Source organism: Pinus tabuliformis, chromosome 2_2 (genome assembly GCF_031772625.1).
Source record: "Pinus tabuliformis cultivar Carrire ecotype Pingquan chromosome 2_2, CPIR1, whole genome shotgun sequence".
Taxonomy (NCBI): domain Eukaryota; kingdom Viridiplantae; phylum Streptophyta; class Pinopsida; order Pinales; family Pinaceae; genus Pinus; species Pinus tabuliformis.
The window spans coordinates 878,274,461-878,296,744 of NC_142300.1; the positions used below are offsets into that span (position 1 = coordinate 878,274,461).

A 22,284-nucleotide genomic window follows, 5' to 3' on the forward strand; every position below is an offset into this window, starting at 1 on the left:
GCTCTAGGTTCAAGTTTTCCAAGCTGCTCATCAGTATTCTTAATATAGCATTTGCTCCCAAAAATTTTGAAATGCTTTACCGAAGGAGTTTCACCATACCAGAGCTCATGAGGAGTTTGAGTGTTGTTCACTCGGACATTTGTTTTGTTGAGAATAACAACCGCCGCATATGCAGCTTCACCCCACAAGGTTGCGAGAGTTCCATACTCATCAAGCATAGCACGACCCATTTGTTGGACTGTTCTGTTCATTCTTTCCGCCACTCCATTTTGCTGAGGAGTCCTAGCTGTAGAGAATTCCCTTCTTATTCCATGTTCTTCACAGAAATCAAAAAATTCATTTGAGGTAAATTCCCCACCTCTGTCGGACCTGAGGCACTTAATTTTGTAATCTGATTCATTTTCAGCCAAGGCTTTGAAGGATTTGTTTTTTCGAATGCTTCGTCTTTGTGCTTCATAAGTCCTAACCAAACAAACCTGGAGAAGTCATCAAAGAATAGTATAAGGTATTCTTCTCCTCGAGGTGACCTTGTCCTAAATGGACCACATACATCTATATGGACTAGCTCAAGAGGCCTGCTAGCTGATCCTTCCTTCTCAGGAAAGTTAGTTCTGGTTTGCTTACCAAACTGACATGATTTTCATATGGTGTTGTCTGGAATTTTGATATTTGGAAGACCACGAACTGCCTGGTATTTGCATGCTTTCCTTATTTGTGAAAAGCTTAGATGCCCCAACCTCCGGTGCCATGACCAGTGTTCATCATCCTTGCTTAAATAGCATTGTTGTTGTCCTTCTTCAAATATGTATAGATTATTTGGAGTTCTTCTGCCTTTGATCACTGTTTCTCCTGTATCAAGATCACAAACACTATATCCATTTGATCGAAATATTACCTCGGTTCCTTGATCGCACATCTGACTAACACTTGGTAGATTATGCTTCAAGCCATCAACATAAAAAACATTTCCAGTTTTGACCTGTTCTTTCAGCTGAGCAGTGCCTTTTCCTTTTATGGTTGCAGGGGTATCATTTCCAAAAGACAACTTCTTTCCCTTTTCTACTGCAGTATATGATTCAAGTTTTTCTTTATCCCCTGTCATATGCTTTCAACATCCGCTGTCGATATAACATATATTTTCCTATCCTTCTGCATAGAAGGCTATCCCACATCTTTCTAATTGTGGTTCCTTCATTTTCCATGTTCTGGCACTTGAGGTATGTTCCTTCTGAGTTGTCTTCCAAAACCTGCTCCTGCATTCAGAATCTTCATGACCAAAGTTATTACAAATAGAACATTCAACTTCATTTTCAAGGGCCGAAAAGTTGTTATAAGTCCTTCTCGTGATTCCATTCATATTCCTTTGTTTTTGAGCTTCTCTAGTCATGATTGTCTTATAGGAAACACATTGAGCTGCTTTGTGACCAAAATTATGGCAAGAGAAACATTGGCCATTGAAGAAACTCCTGCAATTATCAAATCTATCATCCAATCGATTGTAGTTTCTACTGACATCCATTATTGAGGCAAATTGGGAAGATTTTACATGTGGCTGATTGTAGCTTCTGTTTGTCCTTAAGGTAGCTTGTCCCCGATTTTCTTGATAGTCTTTATTCGTTCTTGAGGTAAACTGTCCCTGATTTACCTGATGATTTCTATTAGGCCTTTGCTCGCTCCTTTTTGCTGCATCAAGATAACTTTTGGAGGTAGAAGCTTGAGATGTTTCTGCATTATATCCCAGACCTGTCTTGATTAGTGGAGAATGCTACACATTAATAATCTCATCCAGAGTACCAGATCCTTTAACAAATTTAAGATTAATAGCTTTTGTTTTCTCAATCTCCTTTCTAAGACAAACAATTTCACATTCCAATTCTTCAAGATGTTTTTCCCTTTCAGCCAGTTGATATTGTACAGAATCAATAATTGCACTTTTCTCTTCTAAGCAGATTTTGAGATTAGTCATCTCTTCAGAAAAACCTTCTACATCTATAGCATCCATGTAGTCATCATCTTCAAAAGCCATTAAAAGTTTATATTTATTACCTCGTTCATCTTCGTCACTATTTGAAAGTCCATCACTATCTTCATGAGTGTAATAGCTTTTCTTATTTGCATTATGTTTCTTGTTCCATCTAACAGGTTCCTTCCCTTTGTCAATCTTATCCTTGTGAGGACATTTGGCAGCATTGTGACCGACTCTTCCACAAGCAAAGCATTTGAAAGGTAACTTACCTCGGAACCGTCCAGTACCCCGTTGAAGATTTCTGACAAAATTTGATTCTTCTTCTTCTTCTGACATGTTTCCTGACTCATAGTACTTGCCTTTGCCTGAAGCCTTGAAGGTAGCTTCTCTCCTGTCTGATGGTCCTCCTTTCCTCATTTCATAAGCAGTTAGAATACCATGCAGTTGTGACATTTTAAGGCTTTGTAGATTCTCCTTTTCTTCTATTGGAGAAACTTTAGATTCAAACCTAGGGGACAAAGATCTTAGAACTTTTTCAACCACAACAGCCTCTTTTATTTCTTCACCCAAAATTTTCATACAATTAACAATATCATCTACATGAAGAAAATAGTTAGCCACACTTTCATCATTATACATCTTGAGATTTTCATACTGAATCTTGAGAGTTTGAAGTTTTGCTCATTTAACCTGATCATCTCCTTCATAGCTTAGGACAATCTTGTCCCATATTTCTTTTTCTGATTTTAACTGCATAACTTTCACAAATTCTGATTGAGATAGACATCCCAAGAGAGTATTGACCGCCTTTGCATTTGTTTCATATTTCTTCTTCTCAGCTGGATCTGTAGGAGTTGCTGCTGGAAAAGTATATCCTGTATCTATGATATCCCAGACTTCTGTACCCAACGATTGAAGATAGGCAATAACTCTTACCTTCCAATATACGAAGTTTGTCCCATCAAAAACCGGTGGCCTGATTGATGCTTCCCTCTCGTAGTTGCTCATGATGAAGGATCTTCCTTCAAGTGATCAAGCTTCTTCAGAAGGACCTGCTCTGCAATTGCTAGAAATAATACTGAGAGGGGGGGTGAATCAATATTATTATGTCAAATATTGCTTTTTCAAAATCGACTGCTATACACTACTTCAGTTATTTAAACCCGCGTATATATGCAATAATGCAGAAGAAAACCCACGTATATAATGCAAACTTTTAATTTACTTGATATTTCTGATGTTGATTGTTAATCTGTGATTCAGAAGCAAATAACCAGTAACCAGAAATAGTAAAGTAGAGCAGAAAGATAATCGCACACAAGAACACAAGATATAAGGTGGAAACCCAATGTGGGTGAAAACCACCTGCTGCAATTCATCTCTATCTTTTCTTTAATTAGAAACTTATTTTTACAAATGTATTGGTGGAGTCCTTTTACCAGTACATAGGCTGCAACCTACAGAGAGCTACAACTCTCTCTCGTTTTCCAGCTTCTCCTGGAAGGGAGCTACAACCCCCTTTAGCTCTTGCACTAGCCAGGATACTAGCACGTAGGTGCTGGCCTATAGAAGGCTACAACCTTCTCTTTATTTCAAGGACCACGTTTTATAAATTTTCAGACTGGATCCACAGATAACAGCAATCAACCATCAAGAATTTCTGCATCAACCAATCACCTTTTCACCAAAACTAAATCAACATAAACAACTCTCTGACGACTGTACCCAGATCACAGTAACAGTACCACACACAAAAATTGAACCCAGAACACTGCAGCAATAAACAGAAGTAGCAAAAAAAAACACAACTCAAAATGTATACGCTACTTTAATGGCCTGAAACCTGCGTGCATACGCTTCTACGTATAGAACAACCTGCATATACGCTGGTTTCCTTCACTGAGCCTGCGTATATACGCGCCTTAGCTGAATTGAACCTGCGTACAGATCTACAAACATAATTCACTCTTTCAAGTATTCAGGCACTGATCAACCCAGATTATCAAATTTATAGATCACGCATGTGCCAGATATAACAGATCAAAATCATGCAAAGATATTATCATTCAAGCCAAGAGATTATGACCCATCAATAGAACTTATCCTTCTTTTTCGCTAAGGTTCCTCCTTCATTCAGATCCAGATCTGCTCCACAATGCTAATCACCAATATTTCAGATCTCGTACATTATCAGATATTCAATAATAATTCAGATGATGCCTTGTCACATGATCTCCTTCCTCTTTTATATTTTTAGGCCTTCCACAATACCACGGTCCAAAACCATAATAAACCAATACCAAGGGCCCAAAACCTGGGGTCAACACTTCTGATCAGATACCTTGGTCCAAAACCATAGGTTCAAATTCCAAGGACTAACAACCATGGACCAAAAATAAGTTTCCGACCATGTACGCACTTTTCTGTGCATAAAATTGCGTGTATACGCATACGCGACTTCTGAACGTATAACCCGCGTGTATACGCATCTTCGTCAAGGTGAACCTGCGTATACAAGATTTCCTTCATTCTGAGCGCCTGAACTGAGGTCTGACACCAAAGTGAGTTGCCATCAAGGATAACACCTGTACCATAGGGCCACACTTGTGCCAAAATGCCAACATCTTCTAAGAAAAATAATTTCCCTAAGAAATCTTGGAATTCTATAATGTTCCTCGGATGTTGTATCTGTAAGATGGCTTCTATTCTTGCAGGGTCTATTTGGATACCATCTTTTGAAATTATATGACCTAGTAACTTTCCTTCTTCTAACCCAAACAAAGAATTCTTAGGGTTCAAGGAAATTCCATATTTCCTGCATTTAATAAATACTTGCCTTAGATGATCCAGACGTTGATTGTCTGATTTTGAAAATACAGTAATGTCATCTAGATATATCACAAGGAAATCATGAATTTATTTTGCAAAGGCTATATCCATATCCCTCTGGAATGTGGCTCCTGCATTCATTAGTCCAAAAGGCATTTGCACATACACGAATGTGCCCCAAGGAGTAGTAAAGGCAGTTTTGGCTTGGTTATTAGGATGAAGTAAGATTTGATTGTAACTGGAAACCCATCCAATAATGAGATTCTGGTTGCTCTAACTACTCTCTGTAAAATGTGGTCCATTTTGGGGAGAGGGTAATTGTCTTTAGTGACATTTTGTTGAGTTTTCTGAGATCTACACAGAGTCTGATCTCACCAGTTTTCTTCCTAGTTGGCACCAAGTTAGAGACCCAATCAGAAGATATGATTGGTGCAATTATTTTGGCATCCTACATCCTCTGAATTTCCTTTTCAATTGTAGGTAATAGGATATAATTAATCCTTTTAAGTTTTTGTTTGGAAGGCTTTTGATTTTCTTTTATAGGAATAGTGTGTTGTATGATGTTGGTGTCATAGGATTTGAGGTCCTCATAACTCCAAGCGAAGACATCTTGATATTATTTTAATAATTCAATGTATTTCACTTTTTCAGTTGGAGGTAATGATTTCAAAAGTTTGATCAATTTTGGATTTTCATCAGTGCCTATATTACACTCCTCTATATCAGATTTCAAAGGTTCCATTTTAGGTTTCCTAGGAACATAATTTGAATCAAACACATCTTCCAAAGGGGTTAATCCCTTAGTTAAGAAATCATCTTTGATATTAATTACTTCAATTTCTTCATGAATTATTTCATCAATCTCAACTTACTCTAGGTTTTCTACATCTAACTTAGTAAATTTAGTAGGATGAAATCTACCTATTTCTTCATGTTCTATCTGACTTAGTTCTATCTCATCTTTAATGTTAGGATCTATTAATGTGTTAGTATCTATATAGTTATTTACAAATTATCCTTTTGAGATTGAAAAGGTGTTTATTTGCTTGTGATCAGAGAATATTTTCCAGTTCTTCAAATTATCTGGAATTTCAGGTCTGTGACTAACTCAGCAATGTACTGATGGTTAGGTTGAAGGGGTAACTTGCAGGTGCTGACAAACATTGCTAAACTATGAGCCTGCATATTGTGTTTTCTAGGAATCACTACAAGCTTGGTTTCTAAGAAAGTTTTAAGTATTTCTACAATGGTTCCTCTATAACAACTTAATATAGGGTCCTTTGTCATATATACAACATCAATATGTTTTATAACTAGTTCAGAGTCTCCCATGATAGAAACTATTTTAGCTCCTAGATTCCTAACTAATTTAAGACATAAAATTAGTGCTTCATACTTGGCCATATTGTTAGTACATTTAAAATTTAGTCTGTATGCATGGCCTTCTGAGTGATTATTCTCCAGATTATATATCCACACTCCTGCTCCTGCTCCAAACTTATTGACTGACCCATCAAACTCAAGATGCCATAATATCTCATGCTCATAATTTTCATCATCTGGTGCAACAAACTTTTCCTTATTTATAGCAATTTGGCCACCTTGTTTATTGGAAAGTCCTAAAGTTTGGTTAGTTTCATTTTGAATAGAAACTACAATTTCTTTTGATTCTGTATCAATACTATCTAAAATAATTTCTTTTGTTTGATCAACATTATACAAGATAAAGAAATCAACGTCTAAATATACGGAGTAGATAGGAAAGTTTTGAGGCCAATCTTGGCTACTTACCATGTATTTCATTAAGGTTTCTCGGTACAACTTCTTAGGGTGTCCAAAAACAGAGATTGTTGCATATGACATATCAAGTTGTAAATATCCCTAAAGTTTGGCTCCCCTTGATCTGGATAAAAGCATGTCATACTTTGGTGGGATGTCAGCAACCACAATATCCATAAGGATTCTTTTGGGAGGATATTGAACTAAGGTAACACATAGGTCTTTAATCAGTCCTAGACACTTTACTTGACTTAAGTCAAATAAGAATAAGTCCTTGTAAGGCCTTGTAATGTCTAAGTTTAATTTCTCCATTACTGATTTGGGCATTAATTTGTGGGAGGACCTAGAATCCAACATTGCATTGTGTATAATTTTGTCATGGATGCTAAGGCTAATGCAAAACGGTGGTACTCCTTCTTCTAGTGGTTTGCCATTAACATTTGGACCAAATATAAGTTATGTTTGGTCATCAAACAGGTTGACTGAATCATCATTTTTGACAATGTTCAAAGTTTGGTTTATCTGTGACTTGTAGGTTTCAATCTTGATTACTTATGTTAAAGGGACTGAATTCTTTAGCTTAGCTACCTCTTCTCCCAGATTAAATGGTAAAGAGGCTTTCTCTTTTTGAGGGTTTTGAATCTTCACAGCAGGGATTTGAGTAGGATGGTCTTCTTTTCCTTTATTGGGGACCTCGTTTTGCGGGTTTTCAAATCTATTGTTTTGAGGTTTGTCCACTAGTTCTTTATGGGGAATTGAAGTGGATAGATAATCAACAGAAGGTTGATTAGAGGTCATATCTACAACGCTGGGGCTAGAAGGATTCTGGTTTTGTCTGGGGAGAATCTGGAGGATTTTAGAAACCGGGTCTTCTTTGATTTTCTTGGGTTGATTTGGCATTGTTTTCTTGGTTTGGTCAGGGATATCAAAGTTCTTTTTAGTCCTTAGGTTATACAGTTTATGCACTTCAAATACGGCAGAATCATATCCTTGTTTATAATCAAATGACTCTCTAGACTGGATTTGCAATTTCTGCAACATATGTAGTTCCTTCTCAACTTGGGTTAGAAAAACAATATCCTCATCATCTAATCCCATCAGGTTAATCTGTGTATCTTGTTCTGGACCTTCTAACTGGGATGTTTCTGTGTAATTTTCTTGAAAAGGAGGCCTAATATTCTGATCAGGTCCCTTTTTTCCAGTGTTTTGGTTTCTAACTGGAGGTTCCTGTTGGTTATCCCATTGATGTTACCTCTCCATATTATTTATCCTGTGCATTAGCTTCTCCATATTTTTGGCTAAACCATCTATTTTTAGGTTAGATGGTGAAGCTTCATCTTTTGAAATTCCTCTCCTTTCATTCCTAATTATGGATCTTTTAGCTAAAAAATTAGCTTCTACACTAACTGCTACACTTTGCATTTCGTCTAAGGTTGGAGTGTTTCTTTCCCTGAGTTGGTATGCCATGTTGGTGTCAAAACCATAAGGAAACTTTATTAATGCTAAATCAGGTGGGGGTCTAAGGCTAACTGGAATTGCATTGTATATATTATTGAATCTAGTGTAGTAATCTTGTACAGATTCATTGGGTCCTTTCCTAATATTTTCATACTCTGAAAGGATATGTAAGGGGTTCTTTTTCTTTTCCCATCTATTTAAAAATTGTTGGTAAAACTTATCTAAATTATCAATACTATTAGCAGGTAACCCTATAAACCATTTCCTAACATCACCAGCTAAATTCTGAGCAAATAGTCTCATTTGAACATCACCAATATCAATTTCATGTAGTTCAAAGTAATTTTTCATCTTATTGACATGGTGTTGTGTAGTGTAGGGCCCTATGCCATCAAATTGAACGGTTTTCTTTAGTAGTTTACTGGCATAGCATCAAGTGGGGTAGGTAAAACAAGAGGAGCATATCTATTAGCCATGGTTGTAAGTTGGGAGTGGCTAAGATGTGGGGTTGAGGTACTGGAAGATGATGCAGTAGTGGAGGATGAACCAGAACTAGTAGATGGTGAATGAGCAATGCTAGGTTGGTGAGGGAGTGAAGGTATAAATGGTGGTGGAGAATGGACTTCAAAAGTTGAAGGGAATAATGGTGAACTAATGGTGGTGGACAATTTTTCAGAAAGCTTAGGGATATTGGCAATACTAAGGGATGATTGTGGAGAATTTAGAATGTATTCATCAATTGACTTGTTGACCTTTTGGAATTCAAAGTTTGCAATGAAATCGGGGTCTAGAATAGTATCGTATAATTCACTTTCAAACTTCACTTTAAATAATGACAAATCAAATTGCTCATCAAAGGGAAGATCTTCTAAAAACAACTACTCATCACGACATGAATTAGCCTTAACTAAAGGTTTGTGACTAGCTGAACTTTCTTCTTTTTTGGATTTCCTTGAAATCAGGTTGGGATTATCAACTACTGGCGCAAGGTTTGGATCTAGGTTAGCCCTAGTATAACGAGTTCTCATTGAAGCCAAAATTTCAAAATTTTTCTAATTGTTTTCTTTTTGTGAGTTTTTAAAAATAACTTCTAATAAATTACTTTAAGAGGCTCAAAATACAGATCTAAAAATTTCTTAAAGCTTTATTAGGACTGAGGGTTTGATTCCCGAGTGGAGTCGCCACTTTGTTATCACTCATAATTTTTCCCTAGAAGTTATGAGAAGAAGGAAAAGACCAAGGTAACCACAAACCGATCTTTTAAGTATAGTTTCTAGCCAACCTATGACTCATAGAGGCCTCTCTCTCTATGATTTAGCTTTTTTTGTTGGGATTTTAGACTAGTTCTTAAAGTTCAGGGGGGTTTGATTTGTATTGAAGGTTGGATGGTGGAATCATTAGACAGATGGATAGAATGATGTCTCTGGGCTATTGGGCTATGGAGTCAAAGAAAGGAAGTAGGACTAGAATTAATTCATTAAAGGGATCGTTCAAAGGGAAAGATAGTAGAGTAAAGTGCAGGTCTTTGGGCTGAATGGCTGAAATGATCTTAACCAGGGTGAGAGAGCATTTGAGAATTCTCAAACTGGGATTAAAACGAGGAATAGAGGATAATCATGAGAAAATGGAAATTAAGAATACTTTACTGTATATTAGAGGGAAACTACCTAAAATAAGGAGCAATCAAGAATTCCTTAACTTAGATAATTAACAGAAAACATTAAAATGCATAATAGTTAAGAAAGAGTGCAATGAAGAAAATTTTGAGATATCATTCCATATTATAGCATTTAGATTTCAGATACATTAAATATCATAGAAAAACTTTTAAGGAAAGATAAAAACAGAAGAGAAAATACTTGTCTGTACTTCACACTACACATGAATCCTGTGAAATGTCTTGGCTTTATTCATTAATCCAGCTTGTTGGTCCAAACAATGATACAATAGCTTACAGTCTTTGATCAAGAAATTCTATAGAAATGTCTAAGAATCCACCCTACATACTTCGATTTGTGAAGTATTTATACAAAAAATTATTACAAAATATCTCAAACTAGCTTGAGATTTAATCAAGGAAATACAAATATCTTCTTGCAAGAAGATAGAGATAGCTAATGAATTGTTTCATGCTGTCCCTTTTTATGTGGTACTACTATATTTTATGGTTGGATTTGTAGCCTTTTATGCTGGCTTGCAGTTGTGGTGTTTCACGCTGGAATCTTCTTCAACTTTTATGTTTCACCTGTTTCTCTTTGACAATGCTACCCTTTGACTCTGATACTCTTTGACTACGTTGCCCTACTTTCATCGCTTTACTTGGCTGCTCTCATTTTTACTGTGCAGTAACGTTTTGCTATAAATTTATCACAGTAAATCTTTCATTCTCTCCCACCATTCTACATCAAGTAAATTTACATTCATCATCCTCCTATAGATCTTATCAGCTTTAGTATACTTGGAAAAATTATGCTTGGTAAGGAATAAGTGTTTTATCTCATGCTCTAGAAAAAACAAGTTCTCAAATGTGTTGTACAAAACTTTTCCTGTTGGCAGTGATTTTATGGATGAAGTGCTTTCTTGTTCCTTAGCCAATTGTTTGAGTTTATTACCATATTCCAATTGTGTTATGACTTTATCAATAATAACTAATGGACTAGGCAATCATTTCTCCCTCAAAATCTAGAATTTAGCCATGTGTTATGAAACCAGCTCACAAAAAGATATAAAAGATAGATCAATGCCTTAGAAATAAGCCACTTTGTGGGGGAAACCTTCTCTACATTACAAAAATGAACAATTCTTAGATGATACAAATGACAAGACCTCCTTTCTATATATACGAGTCTAAGGGGTCATAATATAATCAGAGCTGACATGACAATAATAATGTAAGGGCATAATAATAACATAGTGGTATTCTATGGGGCACAATAATAACAATATGGGGACTACATGGGTACAACAATATAATAAGGGGGTTGTACTAATAACAGTAAGGGGTTAGAGTAGTAGTATAGGGGCCTAACATGCTACTCTCCTTTAAAAATTGTTTTCCTCAATGCTTGAGTAGTTCTTGATGCTTCTGTATAAAATTTTCGCCCTGCCATGTGGAATCTTCAGTGGGTATGTTATTCCACTTGATGAGATACTATAAAATTGATCAATTTTGTATTTTTTGTGTTCTTGTTTCTGTGAATGCTCCAGTTTCCAATATGAATTTTCCTTCCTCATAAAGTTCTGGAAATATTGTTTGAACTGGGATCTTCTGCAACTTTTGAATGAGTGGCCAAACTTCGTCATCCTTTTTACATTCATATCTTGCTTCGTGTATCCAATCTGATTGGATAATAGAAGTAGTACAAAACAATACTTCCACATCCTCATCCTTTCTTGAGAGTTCATCTGCAACAACATTTTGCTTCCATTTTTTGTAGATAATTTCAAATTCATAACCTAACATATTTGTGACCCATTTTTTCTATTCTTCGAAAGATAATCTTTGTTCTAAAAATTATTTAAGACTATCATGATCCATTTTTACCTTGAAGTGTGTTCCCATTGGGTAAGGTTGCCATTTCTTAAGTGCATGTAGTATTGCCAACATCTCCTTCTCATAAATAGCTTTCTTGAGATGTAGCCATAAAAATACCCAATCACCTACATCAAAACATTTTTCACTGCGATGTGGATCTACTTATTGTTTCATTCGATTCTACACCAAAGTGGTGTTATCGTTTAAAATTTGGAGAACTTGTTGCTGATGCTCGATGTGATCTTTCACTGCTTGAACCCTTTTCTTCTTGATATGTACTTCTATCTTGAGAGTTTGAGGAGTGGTAACTTCTTCCAGTGCTTTACAAGATATGGTCGGATTCATTTCTTGATGCTCGATGTGATCTTTCACTTCTTGAACATTTTTCTTCTTGATATGTTCTTCTATCTTGATAGTTTGAGGAGTGGTAATTCTGGCAAATGCATTATAAGATATGGTTGGATTCATTTCTTCTTTCTCGATGTGATCTTTCACTTCTTGAACCTTTTTCTTCTTCATACGTCTTTCTATCTTGAGAGTTTGAGGAGTGGTGATTCTTTCCAATGCTTTACAAGATATGGTCATATTCATTTCTTGTTTCTCTGGGGTTGGTTCTTGGTGTATATCCTCTGCTTTTGATGTTTCTTGATCCTTTTCTTCCTCCTCTTCATAATCTATGTAAAATAATTTCTTCTCAGCACACTTATGACCTTTAGTGCATTTGCTATCACAATTGTAACAAAGCCCTTTTTTTATTTTTTGTTCCAATTGTTGTGGTGTAAACCTTGTAGGTTGTGGAAGGCTAGGAGAAAAAAACTTCCATAATTATAGTTGTGAGTGGTGAGATTCCTTGTTTCCATAATTTCGCATTCAATATTTCTTGCCCACTTGAATGCCTTCTCCAATGAATCAGGTTCCCAAAGATGAACCTCATGTTGAATGTTATCCTTTAAAGTACCTATGAAGACATCAATCCTTTGCTTCTCTGGAATATCATTTTCCTTTATATTCAATTTTTGAAAGTCCTCGATGTTACCTGCCATTGAACACTTTTGTTTTAGATTTATCAATAGGCTAAAGAAGGTGTTTCTCTTTGTATCCTCATAATGTGCTATCATTTCCTCTGTGAAAATTGACCACGTAACAACTGGTTTACAAGAACAAAGCCTTGTATACCATAAAATTGATCCAGTTCTAAATAATTTGATGAAATACATATCTTTTGTAACAATGGTATGCCATGTATATCAAAATATTTCTCCATCTATAATATCCAATTTACCGGATCCTTGCCATCAAACTTCCTCATCTCGCTTTTTCTGGATTTTAGGAGCTCGATCTCGCAACAATTGTAACTCTGAAATTTCAGATCTCCAAGTTCTGAAATTTTGTCCCATAGTATCCCTCTAATTCCTCTTTCTAACCCCAAAATTCTGATCAAGATTCGATTCAGTAAGGAAGCGTTATGTCAAATCTCCCATGATGACCTGATTATAAACTGGTTTAGTAGAGTGAACTTGTATGGAGTGCCACGTGTCACTGTTTCGACCTTCAGATCTAAAAAATATACAGTCCATCCTATTTTTGTAACTTCTTATGAAATTTCAATCTGATGATCAGAGAGATAGTTATGATGATTTTCCCCAGTTCACCTTTTTGGAATGTAATTAGGAGTCTGCCAAAACCCTAACTTCCTCAGATCATATCTACGCAAATGTAGTGAGGCAAGCTCTAAAATTTAGATCCGAAGTTCAGAGTGATTTTAGTTCAAATGGGTTTTTTGTAGACTTTGAAACATCGCAGAAAAAAGTTATAGCGAAAATGCCACGATGACCTGTTTGGAGCAGCGAAACCCTAGAATCCAAAGCTCTGATACCAAATGTTATGAAACCAACTGACAAAAAGATAGAAAAGATAGATCAATGCCTTAGAAATAAGCCTCTTCGAGGGGGAAACCCCATTTACATTACACAAATGAACAATTCTTAGATGATACAAATGAGAAGACCTCCTTTCTATATATACAAGTCTAAGGGGTTATAATATAATCAGAGCCGACATAACAATAATAATGTAAGGGCATAATAATAACAATAGTGGGCTTTTATGGAGCACAATAATAAAAATATGGGGATGAAATGGGTACAGTAATATAATAAGGGGGTTGTACTAATAACAATAAGGGGTTACACTAGTAGTATAGGGGCCTAACACCATGAACCTATCAATGGCTACTTGCATGTTATGGCACCTTTCTTCTAAGTTCAGCATTAGGTTTCTCTTGGAAATGACCTTCCTTATTTCCAAGATGGTTTTAGTATTGTCTTCTATATTGAGTTCATGGAGCTCATACCTATTCTTGCTGTTGAGGAAGTGGATGAGTCTATTGGCATCCTCAAGCTTATCTGCCAACTCCTCCTTTACTTTCTGGATAGCTTCTGTAGCTATCTTTATTAATTCTGTTTGTTCAAAAATAACTTGAATTGATGGCCAAATATCATTGACAGAGTTAATGATATTGGCCCACAAAATTTGCTTGGTTTTCCCACGGGGTTTCTGCAGTGTTAAGTCTTTCTCTAAGACTTTGATTCTTTGACTCATTCTGTGGGCCTTTTGTGCCTCTTCCTTTTGCTTAAGTTGGGAAATTCGGTAGTTAGTTTCCAAACATGCCACCTTCTCCTTCAGTGTTTTCGTTTCTGTAACCTAGATAGACATATCTTCCATGGCTTGAACTAATTATGCTGCCCTTTCTCCTGATGCACCTGTTATTGTTGTAAATTTTGTTGTTACTAGCAATGTTGTGGCAGGTGGAGCTGTTGGTGCCAGTGAAGTTGCAAGTGTGGAAGGGAGTACAATAGATACTATAGGGATGAAATATTTAGAAGTTGTGGCCAAGTGGCTTTGCTTCAATTGAATTAAAGTGAACTCTTTTTCTGTCTCTTCTTTATAAGCTTCTATATAGCTTTAATATCCTTGGGATCGTGTCCTAATCCAATCACTAAGTCCTCTAAGGACTTGATCCTAGTATCTTTGGCCTGTGAGGAGGCCTTTTCCAAATGATATTGAGATGAGATGTTGCTTAATGAGTTGCGAAGCTGATGGGTAGCTATGGCTTTACCTATCAGGGTGGAATATATCATCTTCCCCACCTACTTCTGCAGTTCAATCTTATTTATGGGATAAATATACCTTGCCAACACTTCAAAGTAAAATTTTTTTAGATCAGATGATGTCTTGGGCTATTGTGTTGTAGGTTTGATGAAAGACATCTGCAACCTAGCCTCTTTAATGTCAAAGGCTGACATTAGCCTCGCTTGATTGGTGGGAGTCAACTTTAGGTACTGAGCATATGTTTGGGCCTTGAGCCTCTCATTTCTCATTTTGATTTCCTTGTACCTTTCCTTTATGTCTTGGTCTTTGTCAGCAGGCCTGCTGAAGGAAGATACTTCCACAGTAAGCTATGATTCCAACATCTGAGTCTATGATGTCGAAGGCTCTTGCATGCCTTCAGATGGAGTAGTGGGCCTACTTCTTTCTACCTCTGTGTTGGTGACCTGTGTTGATTCCTCTATGTATTCCTATTCAGAGGCTGGATTGAGCCTTTGCCTATTGCTTGTTTCCTGTTGCAAATTAAAGGTGTCCATTCCTGAAGTGAAATCTCCCTCTCTGTTTCCTTTTGGAATTTTGTCCTCATTCTGAGGAGTCTACATGATTGGAGGGGTACACATGGCTCTTTCTTTCTCTTTTGGTACCTGTAGAAAATACCTCTCATCAAGCTACTTTTCCAAATCAATTAGAGATTTTTCTACATTTACTCTTGTGATGTCACTATGTACTAACGTACCTTCCACCCATTTTGTTTGATTTGCATGTGCCTCTATTTCTGGTATGGGGTGGTGGATGAAAGGTCTTAGCTTGACCTTTTTCCTTTTCTTGGCAATGAATTCCAAAGGGTCATATCTCCATGCAAAACTCCTTTGGAATTTCATTCTTTGCAGGATTAGGTCTGCCTCTTTCCCTGCCTATTTGGAATTGCATATGAAGGGACCTAATTGGCCTTTGATTTTGAAATAGGCTTTCTTCTTGGCATTGACAAAGTTTATTTCATTTGCAATGATGATTTTTTTGTAATGTTCTAAGGCAAACAACCTCATATGGAGGTATATTGGAAACTTATATGGTGCAAGCAGGCAACCATATATTCTGATTTCTGTGTGGTTTTGGTAAAGGCACACTTAACCCACTTTGGTTAGCTTGGAAAGCTGGAGGACTCTCTTTATCTCTGGGCTTATCCTAGCTGGAGGATTCCCAGTGAGCATGGTCATGACTGGATGCACATAAGAATATATAAAGTCTCAGTATGTATAAGGTGACCCAAACTCATGGAAAAGTGGGGTCCATAAAATAACATACTTGGGCTGGCCCTTGGTGTCAAGCTTGTGGAGGATAAAAGGAAACTTCTCTGACTAATAATACAGAAATATATGGTATAATATAGATGAGTATTTGAACACCATCTCATTTCCCATTCTTGTGAACTGCTCATGCATTCTATCAGCTATCAATGTGGCAACGTCATATATTGATGCAGGAGGTTGTTTTGGGGTATAGATGGACATGGAAGCAAGAATAGTTTCATCAATGTAATCACTTGTGGTGTAACGCAAAACACATGATATCATGGCTACAATGTTCTGGTCCCATGGAGAGAAAATAGATGATACATATGGAGGGGGGTCCTTAGGGATGTGTTTTTCCTCTCTAATGAAGGTTTGGAATAACTGGGCCAATTTTACAGGGCTTAGCTTGGGATACTGGTCCAATAGGTCTCCAATTGAGACTGGAGTTAGGTTTGGCCCTATTTGGAATTGCAACATTTCATTAATGGACTCAGCTGTGATAATGAAAAGGACCTTCTAGTCATGATACATTATGGTTCTATGGCTGAGGACGTAGCATGCATAGCACATATGAAAAAATTCTGGAAATATGTGAACTTGGGGGAGATGGTATTTGGGAAAATTTTACTCCCAAAGGCCAATCTCATTAGCATGGTTAAGGTATTTGGCCTACTTTGACAATGCACTTTGAGAACGGGCTCTAGGACAGTGGTTTCTTTTATTTGGAAGTCACTGTCAGCCAGGGGAAGGTGGTCCAGGTCTAAATGGGGAGTTGTAATTGGTCTAACATCTATGGTGATGGGGGTAGCCATAATTCAATTCTTGTGGATTTGAGTTATGCTCTGGGGATTTCTGCAAAGGTTTTTGGGACATTTAGAGGGCTTAGGTAAACAATTTCTTAAATTAGTAGTATTTTACTTAATTTCTTAATTTAAAATACTGTGCAGGCCAACGGTTTTGAAATTTTGTAGGGGTAAGAGGTATTTCATGGTGAAATACATGGAACTGGGTGATTTGACTTTGAAATTGTTGGTTCATGGCAGTTGCAGTGGTTGGCGTAGTCCTGGTACGGTCTAAAAAGGTTGACTGGGTGTCTGCAACCTCTTTTGGAATGGAATTGGAAGTATGTGGGTAAATTTGCCATTTGCAGTGGCTGGCAATGGTTTTTAGAATTTACATAGAGAATGCGTAAAAGAGGGAAAATGAAGGCTTCATGGTATTTTATAGAGAAAATGGTTAATTTTTTGGTGGGTTCACTTTCGGATGAATAGTGACGATTTTTTGGTTAAATGGGGGAAGCGGTTTTGGAGGGCCATCACACCGCTTTTGTGGCATAGGCAGTATTGAGGAGGGGACGCTCGATGCCATACATCGTCTGACACATAGCATCAGGGGTTGAGAGGAAAACCATTTTATCGGGTGGTTATTATTCTGCCATCGGGCGCGACCAATATGATTGTGTATCATTGGATGTGGGGAAGGGATGGAATTAATTATGGTGGTTTCAGGATTACTTTTAAGGACTAATTTAGGGTTAGGGGATCAGGTCATGTTTTAATGAGGGATTAAGGAATCGGGTGAGGCTGATGAGGGATTAACTTAAGTTTCACTGGGGTTAGGTAAATTAAGTGAAATTATATCAGGATAAGGGGTAGTTTATATTAGGTTTTATTAAAACTAAGGGGTTGGGGTATTTTACATAGGGTTTTAATTTAATACAGGTTAATGGTTTACAGGGAATTTATATAATAAAGTTAGTTTAATTAATATGAAAGTGATGTGAGAGTGGATTTTCCTAAGTAAAAAAGGGGTTAAGTGTATGCGATTGCGCATTTTGATTTACACTTAGGATACAAACTTTTCGTGGGTTTTCATGTGAAAGGGTTTTACATGGGGTGAGTCACTTTTCCTAGGAAAAGGGTGTTTAAACCTTAGGAAAATGTGATTTTATTAGGGAAATGAGGGAAAATGGAATTTTATGAAGGGGGAATGTGTTTTTATGATGGGGTTTCTAGTACTTGTCCCCCTGAGTCATTAAGCCGAGGGTCCGCTCCCTCCAAAAGTCAGAGAAATGCTCTAAACCTTTTTGACTTGTAGATTTTAAGTACCATAACTTATTTATGGGTAGTTAGTGAAGTAAAGGGGTGAAATGAATGAGGGGGTGTTAAATAAACCATAGTGTGAATGATTGTTTTTTATTTTTTTACTACTTATGTATATTGGAAAGATGCATTTGAAAAAATGACATAAGTACTTTTGTGTAATCACACGATATTTCTCCAACCTTTTTACTACTTACCCATTTACTCATCCTACCATTTTTTCTTCACTTTGGTTGGGTGAATTTAGGCTAGCAAATTCTTATTAATATTTTTCTTTTCTTTAGATAGCAAACTATCTAATTCTAACCTTATATCATCCAAGGGCTTAGATTAAACTGATGAGCTCTTTTTATTTACTCTACCTATCTAATGACCTGCCAAGATTACACTATTTGGTTAGATTTTATTCTCTAGCTATAAACATAAAATTTAAAATATGAAATATCCAAGTTTAAACAATTTGACTATCATGGATTGTGGCATGAGTAACAAGCTACACACAATCATTTATTATGCATAAAAGTAAATAGTAGTGGCATTTTGACTTGCACACTTTCATGGTCTCTTTTTATCTTTTGGTGTTCATATATTTTCAATTTTTTTGGACCTTTTCTTATTCTTTCTTACTTTGGTTATTCTTTTAGGACACACCCTCTTTACATTTTTTTAATTTTTTAATATGGAAAACATTTGCAAAAAGGCAAAGGTATGTACAATATTACAAGGCTTAACCTTAGTCATTCAAAATTATGACTCCTATTGGTATAGGAACCTAACATAATGTACAACTTCTTTTAATAGAAACTGAAATGTGAATACAACATCGAAGGTATAAAATTTTGGGGAGGATTTTAATTAAACCCTGATAAATATAATTTCCAATATGAAATATGTCGAGGGAGAACTCGGCAATTAGACGTATAGATTTCGGGGTGCTATAAAAAAGGTTACGAAATGGAGGATCTCTGAAATATGAAGAGGGGAGGAGGGAGGTATAAGGTTTTCGGAGCTCATAGAAATATGGAGTTTTAGTAGGATTTAAAAATGGTTGTTGTGAAATGCAAAGGGACCAATATGGGAAGGAGAGATAAGGTTTCTGAGAGTGAAAAGATTTCGAGAGTGAACTAAAATAGGAGTCACGAAATGAACGACTTTCAATGGGATGAGGGGAATGTTAGGGAGGTTAAAGGAGGTGAGAGGAGGACCATGTGGAGTGGTTCTTTCTCTAATTTTAAAAACTAGAACCACTTTGTAAATTTGAGATTTTATATCTAGTAATTTTCTTGTAAATTGGGATTTGAAATATACTTCCGAGATGTGAAAACACCTAAATTTTAATTGTTCTACAATTTTGGTTCAGATGATTTTGTAGGACTATTAACAAAATAAAATACAAAATAGTTAAAATTAATACGAAATCAATATTTACAATTAGAAAGTAATTATTTTGCAAAGATTAAAATAATATACATTTTGTACATTTTTTAGCCAAGGTGATAAAAATCACAGAACTTTGGATAAGTGTCATTTGAGAACAATGAAACCAAATGAGATGAAACGAGACTCGATGGAAAAAAAGAGAAAAAGAATGAAGAAATCAAAATGGAAATCTGAAGAAAATGAAAATATCACAAAATTGTCTAACACTTAACCAAAATAAATAAATAAAAGGTGATTTAGCCAAAATTTATGAAAAGGGTCCCATGATTATTATGAAATCATAAATTAAAAATAGGGGTATTATTATTTCACCACAATAGACTCCAAACTCATATGTCCTCACAATCCTGAAAACCCTTTACAATGATCCAAAAAATATGCTCTTTATTCTAAGTGGACGAGGGCAACAAACTTTGAATGATTAGTTTTCACCATGTAAAAATCTTGGGATTACTGCAGAGCATGTTTACTTTTTTAGGTATTTGAACTCTAACTTTAAATGATTACATTAGAAAAGAATAAAAGCCTTTACATTATATGATTGTTACAATGAACTAGAATATTACTAATTTACTAGGTTCAAATTACATTTTAACCTTCTTTATTTACATTGGCAGAGCAATTGGTAGAAGGAGGAAGAATGGAAAACTTATGTGCCAATGATGGATTTGATTTTAGCTAGAAAGCAGTTTTGGACCTGATTATGAAGTTGTACACATAAATAAAATTATAGAATTTAGGCCTTAGGTATTGCACATTAATGTTATCAATTAAACATTCTAGGGTTATTTTTTTCAAGGATATGAATTTCCATTATGTTATTTTCATCTTTCATGAAGATCTTCAACATAAGAAGTTTATTGAAGCATTTGAATTCAAAACGTGTAGAGAGTGAGCAAGGGTTTTATAATTGAACATGTTTTAACAACAATGGTGAGCCAAGGGAATCCTCCAGATTTTATTTTGTGTATAGGACATGATCGTTCAGATGAAGACATGTTTGAGATTATTCATAGTGTAATGGTAGCCTTACCTAAAAGTGCAAAGAGGAAGCTCTTTGCATGCATTGTTGCTAACAAGTTGACTAAGTTTAAATATTACACTAGTACAAAATGCCTAATTAGTTACCAAAAAAATGACTAAAATTTGCATGTAAATGATTACTTTTCAGTCCGTGACCAATAGTGGCTAATTTATAGTATCTTATAACGCGACTAACTTTTAGTCATATTTAGCTTAGTCATTAATTGGTTGTGTCAATTTTATCATTTAGTAGTATATTTAGTCATAAATTTTGCCATTAATTTAGTCATTAACTGCCACAATTAATGACCAAATACACAACGAAATATACTAATACATCATCACCTGAGAAAACCAATTAATGACAAAAGAAATATGACCAAAATGTTGATCACATTATAAGATACTATAAATTAGCAACTAATAGTCATATATATGCAAATTTTAGTCATCGTTGGAAACCAATTAATGACTAGAAAAATAAAACTAAATTTTGGTCGTGTTATAAGATACTGTAAATTAGCTACTAATTGTTGTATATATGCAAAATTTAATCATCATTTGTAATCACAAATTTATCATTTACAGTAGTCATTTATCTTTTTTTAGTATTTTCATATTCATCATATAAATGACTGATTTAGTAGTTTATATTCATTTCATTTACTTTTATTAATAATCATTATAAACGACTAATTTAGTCATTGTATATTCATTTTATTTTTGTTCATCATTAGTCAATATAAACTACTAATTTAGTAGTTTTAGATTGATTTTATATGTTCATTATTAATCAACATAAATTATTTAGTATTATTTTGTGACTAAATTTAAAAAAAAAAATGTCATACAATTGTGCATGTTCATCTAATATGAAAATGCAAAATTAGATATGTTAATTACAACACTAAATACTATCAAGTACAAATCTAAATAACTTCAACCACATAAATTATATTATATGAAATTTCAAGTATTACAATATGAGTTCCCAACTTAATATTGGTTGGACTAGAATTTACAAATGAAATATTGTTTCATCACTTCAAAACATTATCATTATTTTTCCAAGCCATTGCAGATAAATTCACCAACTCTAAAGGCTTGACCATATGTCTGTATGTGTGTGTCTCATGCAGGATATTGGCTTTGAGGGTATCACTACACTGGTTCGCTTCTTTCTCTCTTTTTGTATTTGTCGCTCCAGTGTTATTAGTCTCTTCTTTCTTCAATTCTTGCTTCAATATCATGTGCAAAAAGGGCCATGCTCTTATTTTCTTCATATTCCATAGCTAGAATGACTACAATCAAACATAATAAATATTAACAAATCACATATCTCAAACAAAACATATATCATTACCAACTCTTACAAGGAAAAAACCCACATTAAATAAGTAATACTTTTTAAGTCAAATATTGAATGTGACTAACCTAATAGCATCCAATTACCAAAAGTTACCAACTCCTACAAGGAAAAAAAATCCATATTAAATAAGTAAAATTTTTGAAGTCAAATATTGAATGTGACTATTTGATAGCATCTAATTAACAAAGATTTTGGATAGATTGGATAAAATCCACATGAATGGAATTTATTTCCACTACAACTCAGTTCATGTACACATTTAACACCCTTTATAGCATGGAAAACCACAATCTAGCATAATCCTCACTTACAACTACAAAATATTCTCCACTTGTATCTTAAAAAACTAAGTGTACAGATTTTGTATGCCTCTAAAATAATAA

The 22,284-nt window shown here is 35.3% G+C and overlaps 1 pseudogene; it reads left to right on the forward strand.

Moving 5' to 3' along the window:
• LOC149195809 (putative alpha,alpha-trehalose-phosphate synthase [UDP-forming] 10) overlaps positions 1-20,012 on the forward strand; it is a 135,035-nt pseudogene extending 115,023 nt beyond the window's left edge.
• Positions 20,013-22,284: the final 2,272 nt, after the last annotated feature.